General features: G+C 37.5%; 1 protein-coding gene across 2 annotated transcripts in view; it reads right to left on the bottom strand.

The window, feature by feature from the left end:
* fars2 (phenylalanyl-tRNA synthetase 2, mitochondrial) overlaps window positions 1-19542 on the bottom strand; it is a 742839-nt gene that overhangs the window by 629626 nt on the left and 93671 nt on the right. The window contains exon 2 of one of the 2 annotated variants that reach the window (XM_051929210.1): window positions 16017-16063. The gene's annotated coding sequence lies outside the window, so the exon portion shown is untranslated. Of the gene's footprint in view, window positions 1-16016; window positions 16064-19542 lie in introns of those variants that run through there. The other variant, XM_051929211.1, reaches the window with a different exon arrangement.

Below are 19542 nucleotides of genomic sequence, written 5' to 3'. Positions count from 1 at the left end.
AGATACATTGAGTACTACTGTAGTGCTTTCGGGTATAGTACATTTTTTGTTTGCCCATTACATGCATAAATGTATACATTTTTTGGTGTACCTACCCGAGAACACGCGACATGACCCGGCAGTTAAAAATTTATCGCTCCAGCAATTTCAACTCTGTTACAAAGTCATCTAATATGGTATTGCAAACGGCAGCGGGAGCATTTCTATAAACTCAATTTAAACTTACGGTTTACACCGTGCTTTGAAGATGCATAGTACGCGACACGTGTTTCGCCGTAATTGTGGGCTCATCAGGCATACACACTCACTGCACTCCCTTACGGGAATCGATCCTCGGACGTCAGCGCTAGAGGCGAAGCCCCTAATGTTGTGCCACGGCGTGTGGTTCGTTCATTTGACAGCATGTAGATCAGGGTAATTACACTGCAGGCATTCGTAGTCTGATTCACAATCTGATTGTATGGGTGGTTACCTACCAGGTAACGCTTGTGGTTGGTGAGCAAGTCGGCTAACTTCTGCCACGGTGCCCTCTTTCAGTTGCGAGAAGCAGATCATAGAATGGTTGAAATAGTTTAATATATATAGCAAAATCACCGCGCTTCGCAGGGGCGAATATGGTATTGCAAACGGCAGCGTTTCTATAAACTTAATTTAAAGTTACGGTTTATACCGTGCTTTGTTTCATATTCTTTTCCTACCTTATCAATTGTGTAATGTGTTTTTTGAACAGGTTTGATTCATCGAAGTGATCACTCCTGCTGCGTTCAGTCAGTTCACGTGAGCCGCTCTCTTGTGTGATGTTGCGATGTCCACGGGTTTATTTAATGTTAGCTAAGACCCAGCAGTTAAAAGTTTCTCGCTACAGCAATTTTAACTCTGTTACAAAGTGATGCAAACTCTCGTTTATACCTTGTGTCTTCTCATTAAACTTGTATCTCGCGAATATGGCATTGCAAACGGCAGCGGGAGCGTTTCTATAAAGTTAATTTAAGGTTACGGTTTACACCGTGCTTTTTTATACCTCATGTCTTCTCATTAAACTTGTATCTTGCGAATATGGTATTGCAAACGGCAGCGGGAGCGTTTCTATAAAGTTCATTTAAACTTACGGTTTACACCGTGCTTTTTTTATACCTCGTGTCTTCTCATTAAACTTGTATCTCACGAATATGGTATTGCAAATGGCAGCGGGAGCGTTTCTATAAACTTAATTTAAACTTATGGTTTACACCGTGCTTTTTTATACCTCGTGTCTTATGAAGATGCTTGTATGCGTCACTCACTCGCTTCTTATTGTTTCGCTGCCTTGTCAATTGTGTAATGAATGTTTTCTTCAGCGCTCTTTGGGGCTCCTCCTTCTTTTCTACGTACTGAGTTCACAGTCCGTTCACGTGATTACGTGGGAGGCGTGATGACGCGACACGCAACTCCGTCTCCTACGGCCATCTTGCTGCCTTCCATTACAGTATATGGACAAAAAAGAGGTTCCAGTTATGACCATTACGCGTATAATTTCGAAATGAATACTGCCTAACTTTTGTAAGTAAGCTGTAAGGAATGAGCCTGCCAAATTTCAGCCTTCTACCTACACGGGAAGTTGGAGAATTAGTGATGAGTCAGTCAGGCAGTCAGTCAGTCAGTGAGGGCTTTGCCTTTTATTAGTATAGATAATGTGGTTTTCTTTGAGTGCTCCATATTGAGGGTTAAAGGGTCACAAGTCAGTATTTCAAATTTCCGCTTGGGTAGATTTCCTGCAGTAAACTGTGAGTGCTATTATTGTGAAATTGAACCATCTAGGAGCAACAACAGCTCTGCAATAAAGTGGTAGGCCAAGAAAACTTAAAGAACATGGTCAACGAGTGCTGAAGCACACAGTGCCTAAACATTTCCTATTCTCTGCTGCATCATTCACAGCAGAGCTCCAAATTGTCTATGGAAGAAACCTTAACACAAGAACTGTGCATCAGCACTTTATGAAATGGGTTTTCATGGAAGCTTATGGTTACTCACTATGTGCAATGTCAAGTGTAGGCTGGAGTGGTTTAAAGCCTGCTGAAATTAGACTCTAGTACAGTGGAAGCATGACCTCTGGAGGGGTGAATCATGCTTCACTGTCTGGCAGACTGATGGACCAATCTGGGTATGGCGAATGCCAGAAGAATGCTACCTTCCACACTGCATATTGCCTATTGTAAAATTTGGTGTAGGACATATAATGCTCTGGGGATGGTTTTCAGGGTAAGGGCTAGGCAACTTGATTCCAGTGAAGGGTACAGTTAATGCTACAACATACAAATACAGTTTAGACAACCATGCACTTCCAACTTTGTGACAACAGTTTGGGGAAGGCCTTTTTCTATTACAACATGACTATGCCCCTGTGCACAAAGAGGAACTGAGGTGGCTTGTAACAAGCCTAGACCTCAACCCTACTGAACTCCTTTGGGATGAACTGGAATGCCGATTGTGAGCCAGGTCTTCTCATTCATGCTATCTTTCAAATCTGACATTGTCATATTCAACATGTAACACTTATTTTTGGTTTAAGATTATTTAGTCAGGTAGCATTAATATACAGTTAGTGATCAAATTATTAGTAACATCTGTACACATGTCTAGATATTCTCCTTAAGAATATTATAGCAAACTGCAGAATTCATGGTTCCTTCAATAATGTCAAGTATTCCAGGTTCTAAGGTAGCAAAGCACCCCTACACCATCTAACTACCGGTTGATTGTAGGTACTGACTTCTTTCTGTTGAATGCTGCATTAGCTTTACATGAGAAGTAGAGGGTCATGCGTCATCCAGTGAGTTATACTTTAGACTTGGCTGTCCCTAAAATGTTATTCCAAAAGGCTCGGGTATCATCTAGGTGCTGTTATTTTTTGATAGCAGAACCACCACCCTCCTTGTTACTCTCCTAGTTCATTTTTACTCAGTATCTTTCACATTGTGGAGTAATGAACACTGACCTTAACTGAGGCAGGAGAGGTCTGAGTTCTTTGGATATTCTTTTGTCTTCTTGAATGAGTCATTGCTAGGTCCCTGGAGCAATTATTTGACAGTCTGAGCTTTACTATTGACTTTTAGGAGAGTTAGTGGGGTGTAATTCCAGAGATTTAGGAAGAGCTTTGTAACCTTTTTTTTTTAATTGGTTAGTTAAAACAACTTTGTACACATCTCTTCTAGAACTTTTTTTGATTACAGTATAGTGTTCTACAAAACTTTGTGGTACCTACTTCACTCTTTTAGATTCAACAGGACTGTCTGGGTCTAGTCAGCTGAGTCTAAAGGACCAATTAACTTTAGTCAGCTGTTTTAGCGAGTAATTAAGGAGCAATTTATCTTTTCAAATGAGCAATACAAGTGTTGGATACATTTTTTACTTACAACAACAACATTTATTTATATAGCACATTTTCATACAAAAAAGTAGCTCAAAGTGCTTTACATAATGAAGAAAAGACAAAATAAGAAATTTAAAATAAGACAACATTAGTTAACATAGAAAAAGAGTAATGTCCAATGGCCAGGGGGGACAGAAAAAACAAAAAAAAACTCCAGACGGCTGGAAAAAAAATTAAATCTGCAGGGGTTCCAGGCCACGAGACCGCCCAGTCCCCTCTATATTATTACAAAGAAGTGTTATAGAGTGTAATTTTCTCTGAAGATCTGAAGCCATTCTTTGTGACAAAGACTTCTTCATGCTTCTGACTGTATATTTACCCTCATCTTTTCCTGACATGTCTCGTTACTTGTTTCAACACATCACATAGTGTATTAAGACAGAAATGGCCCAAAATCACAGTAAGCAAAAATTTAACCTAAAATCACTATTTCTAAAAGTTATCACAGACGTCACACTATATACTGTAACTACTCGTCCAGTCACTCATCCACACAATAAGCTGTACAGTGATCCCTCGCTATATCGTGCTTCGCCTTTCGCAGCTTCACTCTATCGCGAATTTTATATGTAAGCATATTTAAATATATATCGCGGATTTTTTGCTGGTTCGCGGATTTCTGAGGACAATGGGTCTTTTAATTTCTGGTACATGCTTCCTCAGTTGGTTTGCCCAGTTGATTTCATACAAGGGACGCTATTGGCAGATGGCTGAGAAGCTACCCAGCTTACTTTCTCTCTCTCTTTCTCTTGCGCTGACTTTCTCTGATCCTGACGTAGGGGGTGTGAGCAGGGGGGCTGTTCGCACACCTAGACGATACGGACGCTCGTCTAAAAATGCTGAAAGATTATCTTCACGTTGCTACCTTCTGTGTGCAGCTGATTCGTGAAGCGACATGCTGCACGGTGCTTTGCATACTTAAAAGCTCAAAGGGCACGTACTTTGTTTCTCTCTCTCTCTCTCTCTCTCTCTCTCTCTCTCTCTCTCTCTCTCTCTCTCTCTCTCTCTCTCTCTCTCTCTCTCTCTCTCTCTCTCTCTCTCTCTCTCTCTCTCTCTCTCTCTCTCTCTCTCTCTCTCTCTCTCTCTCTCTCTCCTCCTGACGGAGGGGGTGTGAGCTGCTGCCTTCAACAGCTTTGTACCGGCGGTGCTTCGCATACTTAAAAGCCAAACAGCCCTATTGATTTGTTTGCTTTCCTCTCTGTTTCCTTTGAAGAGGAAGATATGTTTGCATTCTTTTAATTGTGAGACAGAACTGTCATCACTGTCTTGTCATGGAGCACAGTTTAAACTTTTGAAAAAGAGACAAATGTTTGTTTGCAGTGTTTGAATAACGTTCCTGTCTCTCTACAACCTCCTGTGTTTCTGCGCAAATCTGTGACGCAGCATGACAATATAAAAATAACCATATAAACATATGGTTTCTACTTCGCGGATTTTCTTATTTCGCGGGTGGCTCTGGAACGCAACCCCCACGACGAAGGAGGGATTACTGTACTCTCTATCCTTTATGGAGTTCCCAGAACATTTTTTCAACTACTCAGATGTACAATAACTCATCTGTTGCTTCTCATGTGAATAGTTTTTAACTTTTTTCTTCTTCTCAAAATGTGCAACATTTCACCAATATGTGCAATATTATTATGTGAAACACTTCCTGCTCAGTGTATTATTTTGTTTAGTAAGCTGTAGATTTGGTAAGCGGCTCAGATGTATAGTATCTATTATATTTAATTTACCACGTGCCTATAGAACATAGTAAATGACGATTTATTGTAGTTTGATATTTTACTTTCTATTTTACTTTATATGCCTAGTTTTTATATTCGCTCTTTGTGTTACTTGTGCCTTTGTTTATCTGTACAATTGCAACATAAATAATTTCTTTTGAGATTAAGTATTCTGATTCTGAATAGCTCATCTTTGTAGGTCCTGCTAAAGAGTATAATTGTTACAATAACAATTGTTTTAAACTCAACCTAGACTAGCAGCTTTTTTTTGGGAACTGGATGTTAAAGTTCAGTAGAGTCCTGGGTCCTGGAAAGTTGGAAACTATACCCATTTCTAAGCACACTGATAGCCATCTAAAACTACTGCCATGAATAAAAGAAGAATAGACCAATTAGACAGGACAAAATTTTATCAAGGATAATACAACAGAAATGGGAAGAAAAGAAGAATTACTCTGATATGGAACATGGCCACATTTCTGGTAATAAAATGTTAAAACTTTCAAAAAATAAATGTAATAGGTCAGAAGAAAGGTTTGTTGGGAACTGTGTCCAAAATCAAATAGGAGCCATCAAGTAATTTTACATAACAACATTTTGCCGTAATCCAAATTAGCAGCATTGAGAGAACCAAAACTTAACCTAGCAGCACTGGGCACAGCACTGGGACTTAAATTAGTAAGTCATCTGATACTGGATTTATCGATCGTTCTGTCTGTGTTCAACCCTGCTCATGGGGCACTGACTATCCTGGCAGCATTAGGTGTCAGAATAGACAGAAACCAGCTCAAATGGGTTGTCAATTAATAGTGGTGCATGCTAACAGAAATGATCACAATAACAAATACAAAACCAGTTTATAGTATCTAAAAATAATATGAGGTTGCCTTTGGAATTCAGAAGGAAAACTAAAGTACCTTGACAAATACCTACAGAGAAACTAGCAGAACATGCAGACTTTGCAACAACAGTAACTAGGCCAGGATTCATACCCAATCTAGTGAAACTGTGAGCGAGTGTATCTAACTATTATTCCACAGTGCAGGATAATTGTGCTATTTGTTCAAGGCAAACTGATGCCAAAAAGATTTTAAAAACTTTGTAATAGGTTTCCTAAGTTTAAATACCTAGGGGTAAACATCACAAGTAGACATAGAGCTCTCTATCAACAAAATTTCACTGTCTGTACAGAAAAAGTTAAGCAATACTTGCATAGATGGTCAACCCTTCATCTCACTTTAGCTGGAAGAATTAACATTGTTAAGATGAATATCCTTCCTAAGCTTCTCTTTTTATTTCAAAACATTCCAATATACAGCAATAAATCATGTTTTAAGAAGTTAGATTCAACCATAACCTAATTTATTTGGAATTCAAAACACGTATCCAAAGAGCAACCCTACAAAGACCTAAAGCGGAAGGCGGCATGGCTCTACCTAACTTTCAATTTTATTACTGGGCAGTAAATATACAAGCTATAAAAACCTGGACATTGACACAAATAGATAAACATACACAGGCTTGGTCCACAATAGAAATAAAATCCTGCAGCACTTCTTTATATTCCTTGCTTTGTGCCCCAATAAATGCAAGTTATCGCCAATATACTAACAACCCAATTGTGCTTCACGCACTCAGAATATGGAACAAATGTAGGAAGCATTTTAAGATTAAGATGCTTTTATCTGTGGCACCTCTGCATGAGAATCACCTTTTTCCACCCTCTCAAACATATGCAGTTTTTTTTAAAGTATGGAAAACATTTGGGATTAAATCACTTAGAGATCTGTACATAGACAATGTCTTTGCATCCTATGAACGATTACATTCCAAATTTAACTTTCCAGCAACACATTTCTTTCACTACCTTCAAATCAGAAACTTTGTTAAACAGAACCTGCCCAATTTTCCTCACCTCCCACCTACCTCTATGCTGGAAAAAATATTGATCAGTCTTGAGGACTCAGACAGCATTTCTGCAATATATAAAACCATTCTAGAGTCCCTCCCTTTCAAAGATCCAAGAGGACATTGGGAAAAGGATCTCTCACTCAGCATCTCAGAAAAGGAGTTGAAGGTAGCAATGCAGAAAATTCAGTCGAGTACAAAGCATACAATTACTCAACTCAAAATTATATATCGAGCACATCTGTCTCACTTAAAATTGTCCAAAATGTTTCCAGAGCAAGATCCAACCTGCAAACGCTGCAATCAAGTTCCAGCCTCACTAGGCCACATGTTCTGGCCCTGCACCAAATAAACATTCTGGACCAAAGTCTTTAAATGCCTATCAGACAGCCTTGGTGTCACAATCCCTCCTAACCCATTAACACCTGTGTTTGGTGGACTCCCAGATGGGCTTAAAGTGCAGAAGGACAAACTGTAATTGCCTTTACTACACTATTGGCACGTAGACTTATCCTGCTCAACTGAAGGAATCCTAACTCTCCTATTCTAAGTCAGTGGGTAACTGATGTTATATACTATTTAAAACTGGAAAAAATCAAATTCGAACTTAGAGGATCTGTGCAGAACTTTTTTAAAACCTGGCAGGATCTAATCAATAACATTTTAGAATAAGCTTTTAAAGCACTGAAGAAGCAGATTCTCTCCCCTTTTTTTTCTCTTTTTCTTCTCCATTTATCTTTATTCACTTATGAATTCATCTACTTACTTATTTTTACTAGCTTTAAATTTTACGATGCTGGCTTAGCTCTCTTTCTCAGGGGTGGGGGTTGATTTGTTTTGATCTTATTTTTGTAAAAATGTATTTATTTGAATGGAATGTTGTGTGATTTCAATAAAATCAATAACATAATATAAATGAATAAATAAATCATGGATTGACCCAGGCCACAGAAAAACAATATGTTTGTTTCAGTCTCATCTTGGCATTGCAGATTACTTTTATGTTATTGGAATGTCACTGCTTACTGTTAAAAAAAGAAGCGTCATTCTCACTACACACAGGAAAAGCTGTGGGACCAGATGGAGTCAGTCCTTGAATTCTTAAGGCCTCTGCTGACCAACTTTGTAGTGTGTCACTAAGGCTTTAGAAAGTGCTGTGGAAAACATCCTGCATTGTTGCTGTTCCAAAGAAGGTAAGTTGCCTAATGACTACAGACCAGTGGCACTTACGTCTCACATCATGAAGACCTTTGAGAGACAGGTCCTGGATTATATGAGTCCTCTTGTGGTAGACCACCTGGACCCACTACAGTTTGCCTATCAGAAAAAAAGTGGAGTGCAGGATACAATTATCTATCTGCTCCACAGGGCTTATTCTCATCTGGACAACACTGGCAGCACTGTGAGAATTATGCTTTTTGATTTCTTCAGTGCTTTCAATACCATCCAGCCATCCCTGTTAAGAGTTAAACTCATATATATATATATAAATATATATATAAATATAAAAGTGCCAGAGAACTGGCTGAATCTTGGCTATCAGACAAAAACGCCATTAACAGACATTTGGACATAAACCCAGCATATGCAAACTTAAGAAGAACATGTTCATAATAAATAAAACGTTACGACCTGTAACCCCCCCAAACATACACACACCCCACCTGCTGGTAAGGTTGGTTGGTAATTCCAAACTGGCCCTATGTGAATGAGAGTATGGCAGTTTATGTGATTGGGCCCCATGAAAGGACTACAAAAATTATACATGCTTCAATGGACTATTGTATCTTGTACAGAAAATCAAAGCATTGAATTGATATTGAGATTTTCCATAATGGCTGCTATATTATCTGCAACCCATATGTAAGATTCAAAAAATAATATATTGGCAAACTTTAAGATTATTAATATGAGATATACCTGAAACAAAAATGCTTGCTATGTTAAAATAATCACTTAATTTCCAACAATGTTTCAAACATTTATTCATTAATGTATTTGCTTATCCAGAGTTGATTAATACCTTCCTTCTAATGCCTATTGGGATAGGCTCCAGCTGCACCTTACCCAGTAAAAGGAAAAAATGGTTTGGACGTATGGACAAAGCAACATAGCCAATTAAACACGTACTAGAGTTAGTAGCCACATTCTGTGCTGCAGGTATGCACAATGTGAATGTAAAGTAGACTTATTTCTTTATATGTACTATTTTTTTTTATAATCCATGCTGTCATTAAAAATGCCATTAAAATAAAACCTTTACCTTTACATTTTATGGTGTAAAATACCTTAGGTTTAGGCTCCTGGATGACACACATTCAATTTTCATTCTCTTGTTTGTACATAAGGCAATATAAACTCAGATTAGTTAAACTGGATTTTATCTCACAAGTAAAGGAGGACAGAGCTGGTTTACTAGCTATTCCAAATCTTCTAGCCAAGTTAATAATTTATATATATCTAAAATTTAAACAGCACAATTTACTTTGCATTTACAAATGCATGCCTGAATTGTGAGTGTCTATAGCTAAGCCTCCTGCTAGGATAAAATGTGAATTACAAGTCCAATGAGACCAAAATGTGAAGTTATTACCTTTAATCCTCAGGGCATGAATCTCCATCAGAGAGCACTGTTAAATTAGCTCAGTGACAAAGGCACTCTGTTTTCATCTAATTGGGTCCTATGAAAATTAACTAGTTGCTTGTGAACAAGAGTCTGGATGTCTGAGCATTGTTATTTTGCTTCAGCTGGCAAAATTCATTAAAACAATTTTAATATGATGACTCTCCTTACATATTCATTCAGTTTTTACAGTATATATCAGGTAACAGAGTGGCACATTGCAGCTGGCCACTCTGGGGTTTTGAATCAGCCCAATCACTGCCTTTTGAGTCTTTATGTTCTCCCATGTGTTTATGGGTCATCCCCCAGGTAACCTGGGTTCCTCCCATATCCCATAAACATGTATATGAGGTTTACAGACATTTCTAATTTGGTATGCTATGAATTAGTGTGAGTGTTTCCTCTGTAATCCTGCACTATAAACTGCTGGGATGGAGTATCGACAATTGTATCCTGCATACCCTGACCAATAAAAAGAAAAAGAAATTACCCTGTATGTATCAAAAATGCCTATTTAGTAGTAAACATTTGAAGGAATGATTAGATTATAAGATACATTGGCCAGTCCACTTATTCACCAAACCAAAATATTACCCTATTCACACCCTACACTATCTTAATCTTACTGAAATCTTGTGGGCACACATACCTCCTGGTGTAATTAGACAGTGCCTGAGAGTGCCTTTTAACCCCCAAAACGTTTTTACTATCATACCACTCCACAAAACATACCTCTGGGGTCAGCAATAACCACTGAATGTATTAAGACCATCCTATAATAATGCACTCTAGCAGAACTGAGCCTCCTTGCATTCCTCAGCTTCTATTTGTAAGCAAAGAGCTAGCCATACACACCTCATAATGTACAATACAGATCAACTTTTTCCAAGCAAGAATCCTATTGCATTGAGGGTGTTCCTCTGATCGTCTGGCAATCTTCTATGACCGTCTCACTTTTGTGCCTTTGGAAATCCTAATTCAGAGGCAGCATTTTCATTTTAAAGTATCCTGTCCTACTATATTCTTAGATCTACTGTGCCACTGGTAACCTCCTCCAAACCATGCAACCAACTAACATGACTATAATTAATAAAACTGTTTTTCCTCTTCTACTGCACCTCAACTTACTCTAAAGAGAAGGAGACACCTCTGGTCAACTTGAAAAAAACATCTTACAAAAAACAAAAACACACATCCTGCCAAGTACCAGCTGTGATACCTGGAACAAACATGATACAGGCATGGCCGAAATTATCGGCACCCCTGGAATTTTCCCAGAAAATGCACCAATTACAAATGTTTTGGTATACACGTTTATTTCCTTTATGTGCATTGGAACAACACAAAAAAACAGAAAAAAAGCCAAATCTGACATCATGTCACACAGAACTCCAAAAATGGGCCAGACAAAATTATTGGCACCTTTTCAAAATTGTGGGTAAATCTTTTTATTTCAAGCATATGATGCTCGTTTGAACTCACCTGTGGCAAGAAACAGGTGCTGGCAATATAGCAATCACACCTAAAGCCAGTTAAAATGGAGAAAAGTTGACTTAACCTTTCTGTTGTGTGTCTGAGTGTGCCACACTAAGCATGGAGAACAGAAAGAAGAGCAGAGAATTGTCTGAGGACTTGAGAACAAAAATTGTGGAAAAATATCAACAATCTCAAGACTACAAGTCCATCTCCAGAGATCTTCATGTTCCTTTGTCCACTGTGCGCAACATAATCAAAAAGTTCACAACACATGGCACTGTAGCTAATCTCCCTGAACGTGGACGGAAGAGAAAAACTGATAAAAGACTGCAACGAAGGATAGTCCAAATGGTGGATAAACAGCCCCAATCAACTTCAAAACATATTCAAGCTGTTCTGCAGACTCAGGGTGCAACAGTGTCAGCTCGAACTATCCGTCGACATCTGAACGAAATGAAATGCTATGGCAGGAGAGCCAGGAGGACCCCACTGCTGATACAGAAACATAAAAAAGCCAGACTGGAGTTTACCAAAATGTACTTGAGGAAGCCAATATCCTTCTGGGCGAACGTCTTGTGGACAGATGAGACCAAGGTAGAGCTTTTTGATAAAGCTCATCATTCTACTGTTTACAGAAAATGGAATGAGGCCTACGAAGAAAAGAACACAGAGGTTCTAAGATGTTTTGGGAATGTTTTGCTGCCTCTGGCACTGGATGCCTTGACTGTGTGCAAGGCATCATGAAATCTGAAGACTACCAAAAGATATTGGGGTGCAATGTAGGGCCCAGTGTCAGAAAGCTGGGTCTGCATCAGAGGTCATGGGTGTTCCAGCAGGACAATGACCCTAAACATACCTCTAAAAGCACCCAGAAATGGTTGAAGACAAAGCGCTGGAGAGTTCTGAAGTGGCCAACAATGAGTCCGGATCTAAATCCGATTGAACACTTATGGAGAGATCTCAAAATTGCTGTTGGGAGAAGATGCCCTTCAAATCTAAAAGACCTTGAGCAGTTTGCAAAAGAAGAGTGGTCGGAAATTCCAGTTGAGAGGTGTAACAAGCTTGTTGATGGTTATAGGAAGCGCTTGATTTCAGTTATTTTTTCCAAAGGGTGTGCAACCAAATATTAAGTTGAAGGTGCCAATAATTTTGTCCAGCCCGGTTTTTGAGTTTTGTGTGAAATGATGTCAGATTTGGCTTTTTTTCTGTGTTTTTGTGTTGTTCCAATGCACATAAAGTGAATAAACATGTTTATACCAAAACATTTGTAATTGCAACAATTTTCTGGGAGAAATGGTGCATTTTCTGGGAAAAGTCCAGGGGTGCCGATAATTTTGGCCATGACTGTAGTTACATTAAAAATGAACATCATTCAAAGAACCAGTTAAGAGTAAAATGTTTCTGCAGGTTACTGCTGCACTCCATATATTTTACCTTTTCTTTAGTAGTTGCATTTTCTGCCAGTCTTTTTAAGTTAATGTTATAATTAGGACTATTACTATCAAATTAACAGAAAAAAAGGGTACTGGAAGTGTTCTTATGAAATACTGTGAAATGCTTACTTTATAATTAAAGAAATTTTACTTAATAGGACTGTGGACTTAGTTATCTGCCACTGATGTGAAAAATATGAATCAAAAAACGGATAAAAGATTACTTCATTACAATTCATAACACTGAATGTCCAATCTCAAAAAAAATCAAAGACTTCTGAGGTTTTTGTAAAAGGCTCAGGTATTTCAAGGCCCTAAAGTAAGAACTCCTGATAGATATTTTCATGTTGAAATGCTACTTAGTAGTGACACAGCTTTAGTGTCAGTAATCTAAATGACACTCTAGTGAGAATTTACACATCAGTTTGAGGTCTCAGTGTAGATGTCATTTCCCATAATTTAATATTCTAAACTGTTTTCATAAACTCATACCACTTATAGGTAACAGTCCTTTCTTACAATTTTGGTCATCGTATTGCTGGAAAATTTGGTATTACAAAATGTATTGACTTGAAAAATGTAATGGTTTTACATAAAAATGATTATTAAAGGAATTTTTCAAAATGTTAAAGTGCTGATTCAGTTGCTTATGATGAGATTTCAAGGTAGTAATACATGTATTATAGATACAGCACTTCAGTGATATATTAAATCATATTTAGACAGTTCCTCCTATTTGTTTTCAGCCCCACGTGTGCTGAAAATAAAGTCTTGCAACTACAAACTGTTGTCAACAACAGCAGATACTTCAGAAAAATTTTTTAAGCATAATACATCAAAACTTGAGCTAAGGTGGAGGAGTTGACTGACAGATGAGATGCCAATGCGGTAGCAAAAAAAATGGGTTAAGGCAGAAATGGATGCCAATGCTGTTACACAGCAGACTAATTCTGAAATAATGCAAGCACTTGCAGCTACTGATTTCTATTAGAAATACAAACAATAACGTCAAAAAATATTTTATGGTGACTTAAATATAATGACATTGCAGATGCCATACAGATAAATAAAACAAGAAGAAAGTTATGTGTCTTTGATAACACGATAAATACAGTAAGGTGATCCATTGGTGCAATGCTCACATTATGACAAAAGCCGGTAAGTAAAGGTTTTATTTAAATAAGAAGTAAAATGTTTCAAATTTTAAAATCATGTACTGGAAAGTCCAAAACAGAATAATGTATCACAGTCATTTAAATGTTAGTTCACTAAGATATGATGATAACACTACTTCATAGATATCAGAGGACCACATATGGCCATAGATTGCACTTGGCATTGTCCTATAAGATCCATTGGATTTTCAGCTCTTTTCATTGAAAAATATTTCTAAAGAGAATAAAATAATTACAAAAAGGTGAATGGTAATTTTTCAAGCAGAAGTTGTTTCAAAAAGAGGTAGAATTAGGGATTACATTTCAAATCAACTGATGATATCCTTTAATTGATTAATAACTTAATTATTAAAAAGAGACAGTCTGATTAATATCAAAGAAAATAATAACAATAATAATAATAATTAATTTCACATTAAATATTTATGCAATATATGTGTAAAAATAAATTTTAATATTAAGTGAAAATTTGTCACAAAATTGTCTGTAACTGAAAAGTGTTACATGCATTTTGGATTAGGTATAGGAGCATATTGACCGTTACATTTCAGATATGGTTTCTCCCCTGGGTTGTCTTCAAATTCCATCTTTATGTCCTTTTTGTTCATTTTTGTTTTGTTAATGTTACTGGTGTTAATTATTTACATTATTCAGTGTTTCTTATTAGTGCTGTGCATTATTTAATTTATATGTCTCTATGCTTGTTCTATTATATTCCATCTATCTTGTGGGTAGTTCCCCAAGAGGCAAGGCTACCTGTCCCTCACTGCCAAGAGACTGCCCTTAGCCCTATAAAGGCTGAGGAAAACCCACAGCTCTTTGTGGTTCATTGAATGCACTTGTGGTGTTGGTAAGTTCTAGTGTCTTCTGCATTGCTTGCTTTATTGTACTGTTTTTCGAACTCTTGCTCTTTTTTTTTGACTATGCTTACTGGATTGTGTATTGGGACGTGTTTGCCTCTGGATTACCTTTGTGTTTTCAAGCAACTCCTTTACCTTTGTGTTCCTCTGAGCTTATTTTGCGCAACAGAGCATTTTTGTAAAAACACATCTCTTTATTTATAAAGATTCTACTTTTGCTATTACCATTACTAGATGGGGTGTGATGGTTTTCTAACTCTATAGTGTGCATTTTGACTTTTATTTGGGGGGGGGGGTGAGATCTATTGTGCTAAGGAACCCTAAGTTCACAATACTAAAGTGCTTGTGAATCACATGTGTATGTAGCCTGTTAACTGTCAGGCGAGCAGCGGAGTTTAGCAGCCATGACAACACCAATGTTGAAGCTACAATATGCTCAGATGGCCTCTCCCAATGTAGGAGGAGCAAAACATGTCACCAAGCCTTAGTTCCCCAAAGCATGAACACATGCACCAATTTGCCCACAAGCTCCAATATCTACATGGCAGCATTACCACTTCAAGGAAGTCTGTGAGTCAGACGTCTGCCTGGACTGGCCTTGCCATCTGCCAGTCTTTATCTATGTAGCAGAACATCATTATAATATCTTTGGTGGTTAGCACATAATGAAAGTCAGTTGTGAGTGCAAGGTTATCTGTTGTGGTAGTTAGGTTTTCAGTTCTTGTGTTTTCTTAGTAAAATGTTTTTTCTTATTAGCTAGTACTGGTGACTCTTGTAGGAATGTGGTACATTGGCTCAAGATATCAGCTGCTGAAAATTTCTGCTGTTGTGTGATAACAAGTCTTGTTCATCATTCCACGAAAACCCCCTAATCATATCAAAAGCTTCCTTACTAGTGCTGCTAAGAAGGTTGGCTGCTGAAGTATGACTTTGTAAGCAACATCCTTTTTTTTATTGATGTGCTGGTTTTGTATTTCACAGTTGGCTAGGAACATGTGTGCAAAATCCTCCCAAGCCAGCCAATCACAGGGTCCACTAACACATACATCCACAATCCACAATCACATGGGTGCCAGCATGGAATTACCAATCAAACTACCATGTACATATTCATAATATGAAATAAATACAAAAATAAAAATCCATGATAAGAAATAAATTCATTAAGCTATATCATTAAAGCATATATTTCATTAAAGCATACACATTTCATTAAAGCATACATCAATAGTTAACATATTGTCAAGAGTCCAATGCTGCTCCTGGGATTGATTTAAGAAAGACTTAATTTATTACATATTCATTCTTCAAAAATGTTCATGAGTAAAACAGGTAAGAATTGAAAGATTAACAAAATACTGTTCATTTTCAGTATTTTAAAAAGTGTTATAGTGGATGACTTTACCTGCTTTGTATAAACCGATGCAGTTTTTTGTCTACCGCAGGATAACTCTGTAAAGGAAAACCATAAGAGACTATTAGATCAGCAATAATTTAAATGATAATGTTATTATCATCTTATGCATAGATCCCATTGATTTGTGGCAAAAATACATAAATACGAGGCAAAAAGCCAACAATATTTGGGTACCTATCTAAAAAGTAATAATGCTTTGCAACTCTGACAAGACCCATCCAGGACTCAGAAATACTCTCCATTGAATCCGTATGAACAGCACATTAAGCAACGTAGCTAACTAAAGCACAAAGCTTTTATTATTTCAAAACTTTCAAGAAAGTAAAATAAAGACATATAGTCAGTGAGGATACAATACAAAGCAAAGAAAAAAACATACAATATACAGGAACCTGTTTTCATAATGATTAGCTTCAGTAAAATCAAAGCACTGCCAGTTTCATAATTGAACTGTCCATACAAAACAGCAACTTAATTCTCTTATTAGAAATGACATTTAAACCATGCTTGCATTTGCTGAGACTGCTGGAGTATAATTAAGGATCTGGCACAGAGATTTTTTTCTTGATGATTACACAAGTTTTATATGCTGATGAGATTCACCCACCAGCATAGTTCTGTTTAATTGCCCTTCCCCCTCCTACAAATAACCAAGAAGATCTTAATTGGAGAGACTGGTTATCAACAATCAATCATACCCATGACCTTCAAATTTCAAAGTCAATTCCCCTTGGTTTATTCTATGAAAAATGTTTTGAATGCACCTGAGGCCACCACCTGTTTTGTTAAAACGTGAAGGATTGACAATATTAGAACAAAAGTAGGTCAGCAGATCAGTTAAGGTAACAGAAGATTGCATTTTTTACATCATGCTGAATTTTTTTGGAGATAATTCTGGCTGAGATCTACATCATGACTTAATAAAACACACTAAGATAAGATAAATATATTTTTGCAAACATTTGCACATATCTAACAAATCACAGTTAAAGTGTGCATTTTGTGCAACACACAGAGCAAGTATTTTTTACTCAGATGAGCTGTAACCACAACACTAGAAAGAGCCATCAACCCTTAATCTCCATGCTGGCACTACACTACACATTTATTTAATCTTTATAAAGCATACAGTGTATAAATGTGGTGGACAGAACAAAAATAATGGATAGTCTTTGGGAACCGCCATTCCAGTGTTTGGCAAGATCTCGCCTATCAAGTATCTCCACAGTCCTTCACAAAACTTCAAGTGTACTTGGAGAAAGGTGGAAGTTAAACAATAAAAAATACATTTGTATTTCATTCCAATATTTCTGATAAACTCTTTATATTTTTAAAACCTCTCATCCTTATTTTATTATTATATTATTCTGGCAGAAGGCTTTTTAAAAACGTCTCTCTCTCTATGCGAGAGCTCAAAATTAAGATCTGCATAGGGCATTGAATGACTAGTGTTTTATACTCTGCATTGTCATTAATTTAATTGTGAACCTAACCAACTTTTAAAAAAGTAAGACTTTAGTGTGGATTGAGCAAAGATGAATGCATTGAAATAAACTGCAAATAAAGCCACCTATTCATCCATATACTGAACATAATTAATACAACTTCAGGGTCAGTTCATCCAGTTTTTAGGGCACCAGGTACACAAAGTGAAAGCATGCAGACAGTAGTTTATGGACAGCCACAAAATGACAGCATCTGAGATCATCATCTATAAATATTATCCATCCATTCAAATGCTAAACTCAATTACCCACGGCTGGATCACAGGGAAGCTGGATCCTATCCTAGCAAGCATCAGGTACAACGCAGGAAGAATCCCTGGACAGGATGCCAGTCAATTGCAGCAATATATTTTACATAAACACAATATGTCAGTATGTATGATATGTTAAATGTTAATAACAACTGTCTATTTTAAGAAAGAGAGAACGAAAAGGCAGGGAAAATATTTTAAAACATTCTGCCACCTAATTATTTTGATATCATCAGGTATTTTCAGATGTAAATTATAAAAAAAAGAAAAAACTAAACAAGTATGTACACTTTGGCCACGTTCTTCAAACTACTAATAAACTTTACCTGATACAAACTTCTTACTTTTACCGAGTTGATAGCATCTCTTCATTGTCAAACAACATTTCTATAGCACAACTAATCCATTAACAACATCTTTCTGACCTGGTATGCATAATTGTTGCATCAGTGCGTCAAGGAACGGTTTTATTTTCAAAAAGGATTTCCCCTGTTTGAAGTGACAGGTGGACTATTGTCAACAAAATGCAGACACCTGAGAATAACAAACATTTTTCCCTCTTGCTTTTCTGTCCATAAGGTAAAGGTTTGGTTGACCAGTACATTTTAACTTCAGCTTTCAGAATTATGTACAGTAATCCCTCCTCCATCGCGGGGGTTGCGTTCCAGAGCCACCCGCGAAATAGGAAAATCCGCGAAGTAGAAACCATATGTTTATATGGTTATTTTTAGAATGTCATGCTTGGGTCACAGATTTGCGCAGAAACACAGGAGGTTGTAGAGAGACAGGAACGTTATTCAAACACTGCAAACAAACATTTGTCTCTTTTTCAAAAGTTTAAACTGTGCTCCATGACAAGACAGAGATGACAGTTCTGTCTCACAATTAAAAGAATGCAAACATATCTTCCTTTTCAAAGGAGTGCAAAGCAAGCAGTCAAAAAAAAATCAATAGGGCTTTTTGGCTTTTAAGTATGCGAAGCACCGCAGGTACAAAGCTGTTGAAGGCGGCAGCTCACACCCCCTCTGTCAGGAGCAGACAAAGAGAGAGAGAGAGAGCCACAGAAAAACAAAGTCAGAAATCAATACGTGCCCTTTGAGCTTTCAAGTATGCGAAGCACGGTGCAGCATGTCCTTCAGGAAGCAGCTGCACACAGCCCCCCTGCTCACACCCCCCTACGTCAGCGCAAGAGAGAGAGAGAGGGAGAGAGAAAGTAAGTTGGGTAGCTTCTCACCCATCTGCCAATAGCGTCCCTTGTATGAAATCAACTGGGCAAACCAACTGAGGAAGCATGTACCAGAAATTAAAAGACCCATTGTCCGCAGAAACCCGCGAAGCAGCGAAAAATCCGCGATATATATTTAAATATGCTTACATATAAAATCCGCGATGGAGTGAAGCCGCGAAAGGCGAAGCGCGATATAGCGAGGGATCACTGTATTGTTAAACAGAAAGTGGGAGAAAAACACACAAAAGCTCATTACATCACACCACATATGCAATCTGGAATTAGGCTTTAGTATGTGTTGCTCTATTAGTCAATATGAAAATTATGTTGTGCTCAGTCATGACAACATGCTTCTTTTTATGAGTGACTAAAATTATGTAAGGGGTTATATATATCTGTCTTGAGCTCTGGAGTTCCAATGATTGGCAGCTTTGAAGTTGTCAAGCACACTAAGGACACCATGCACATGAAAGACTTGCATCATAATTTACCTGTTGAGCAAAATCATCACTTTAGTTTGCTTCACTAAC

Source organism: Erpetoichthys calabaricus, chromosome 6 (genome assembly GCF_900747795.2).
Source record: "Erpetoichthys calabaricus chromosome 6, fErpCal1.3, whole genome shotgun sequence".
Classification (NCBI taxonomy): Eukaryota; Metazoa; Chordata; class Cladistia; order Polypteriformes; family Polypteridae; genus Erpetoichthys; species Erpetoichthys calabaricus.
This window is presented reverse-complemented; position numbering and strand designations above follow the sequence as displayed.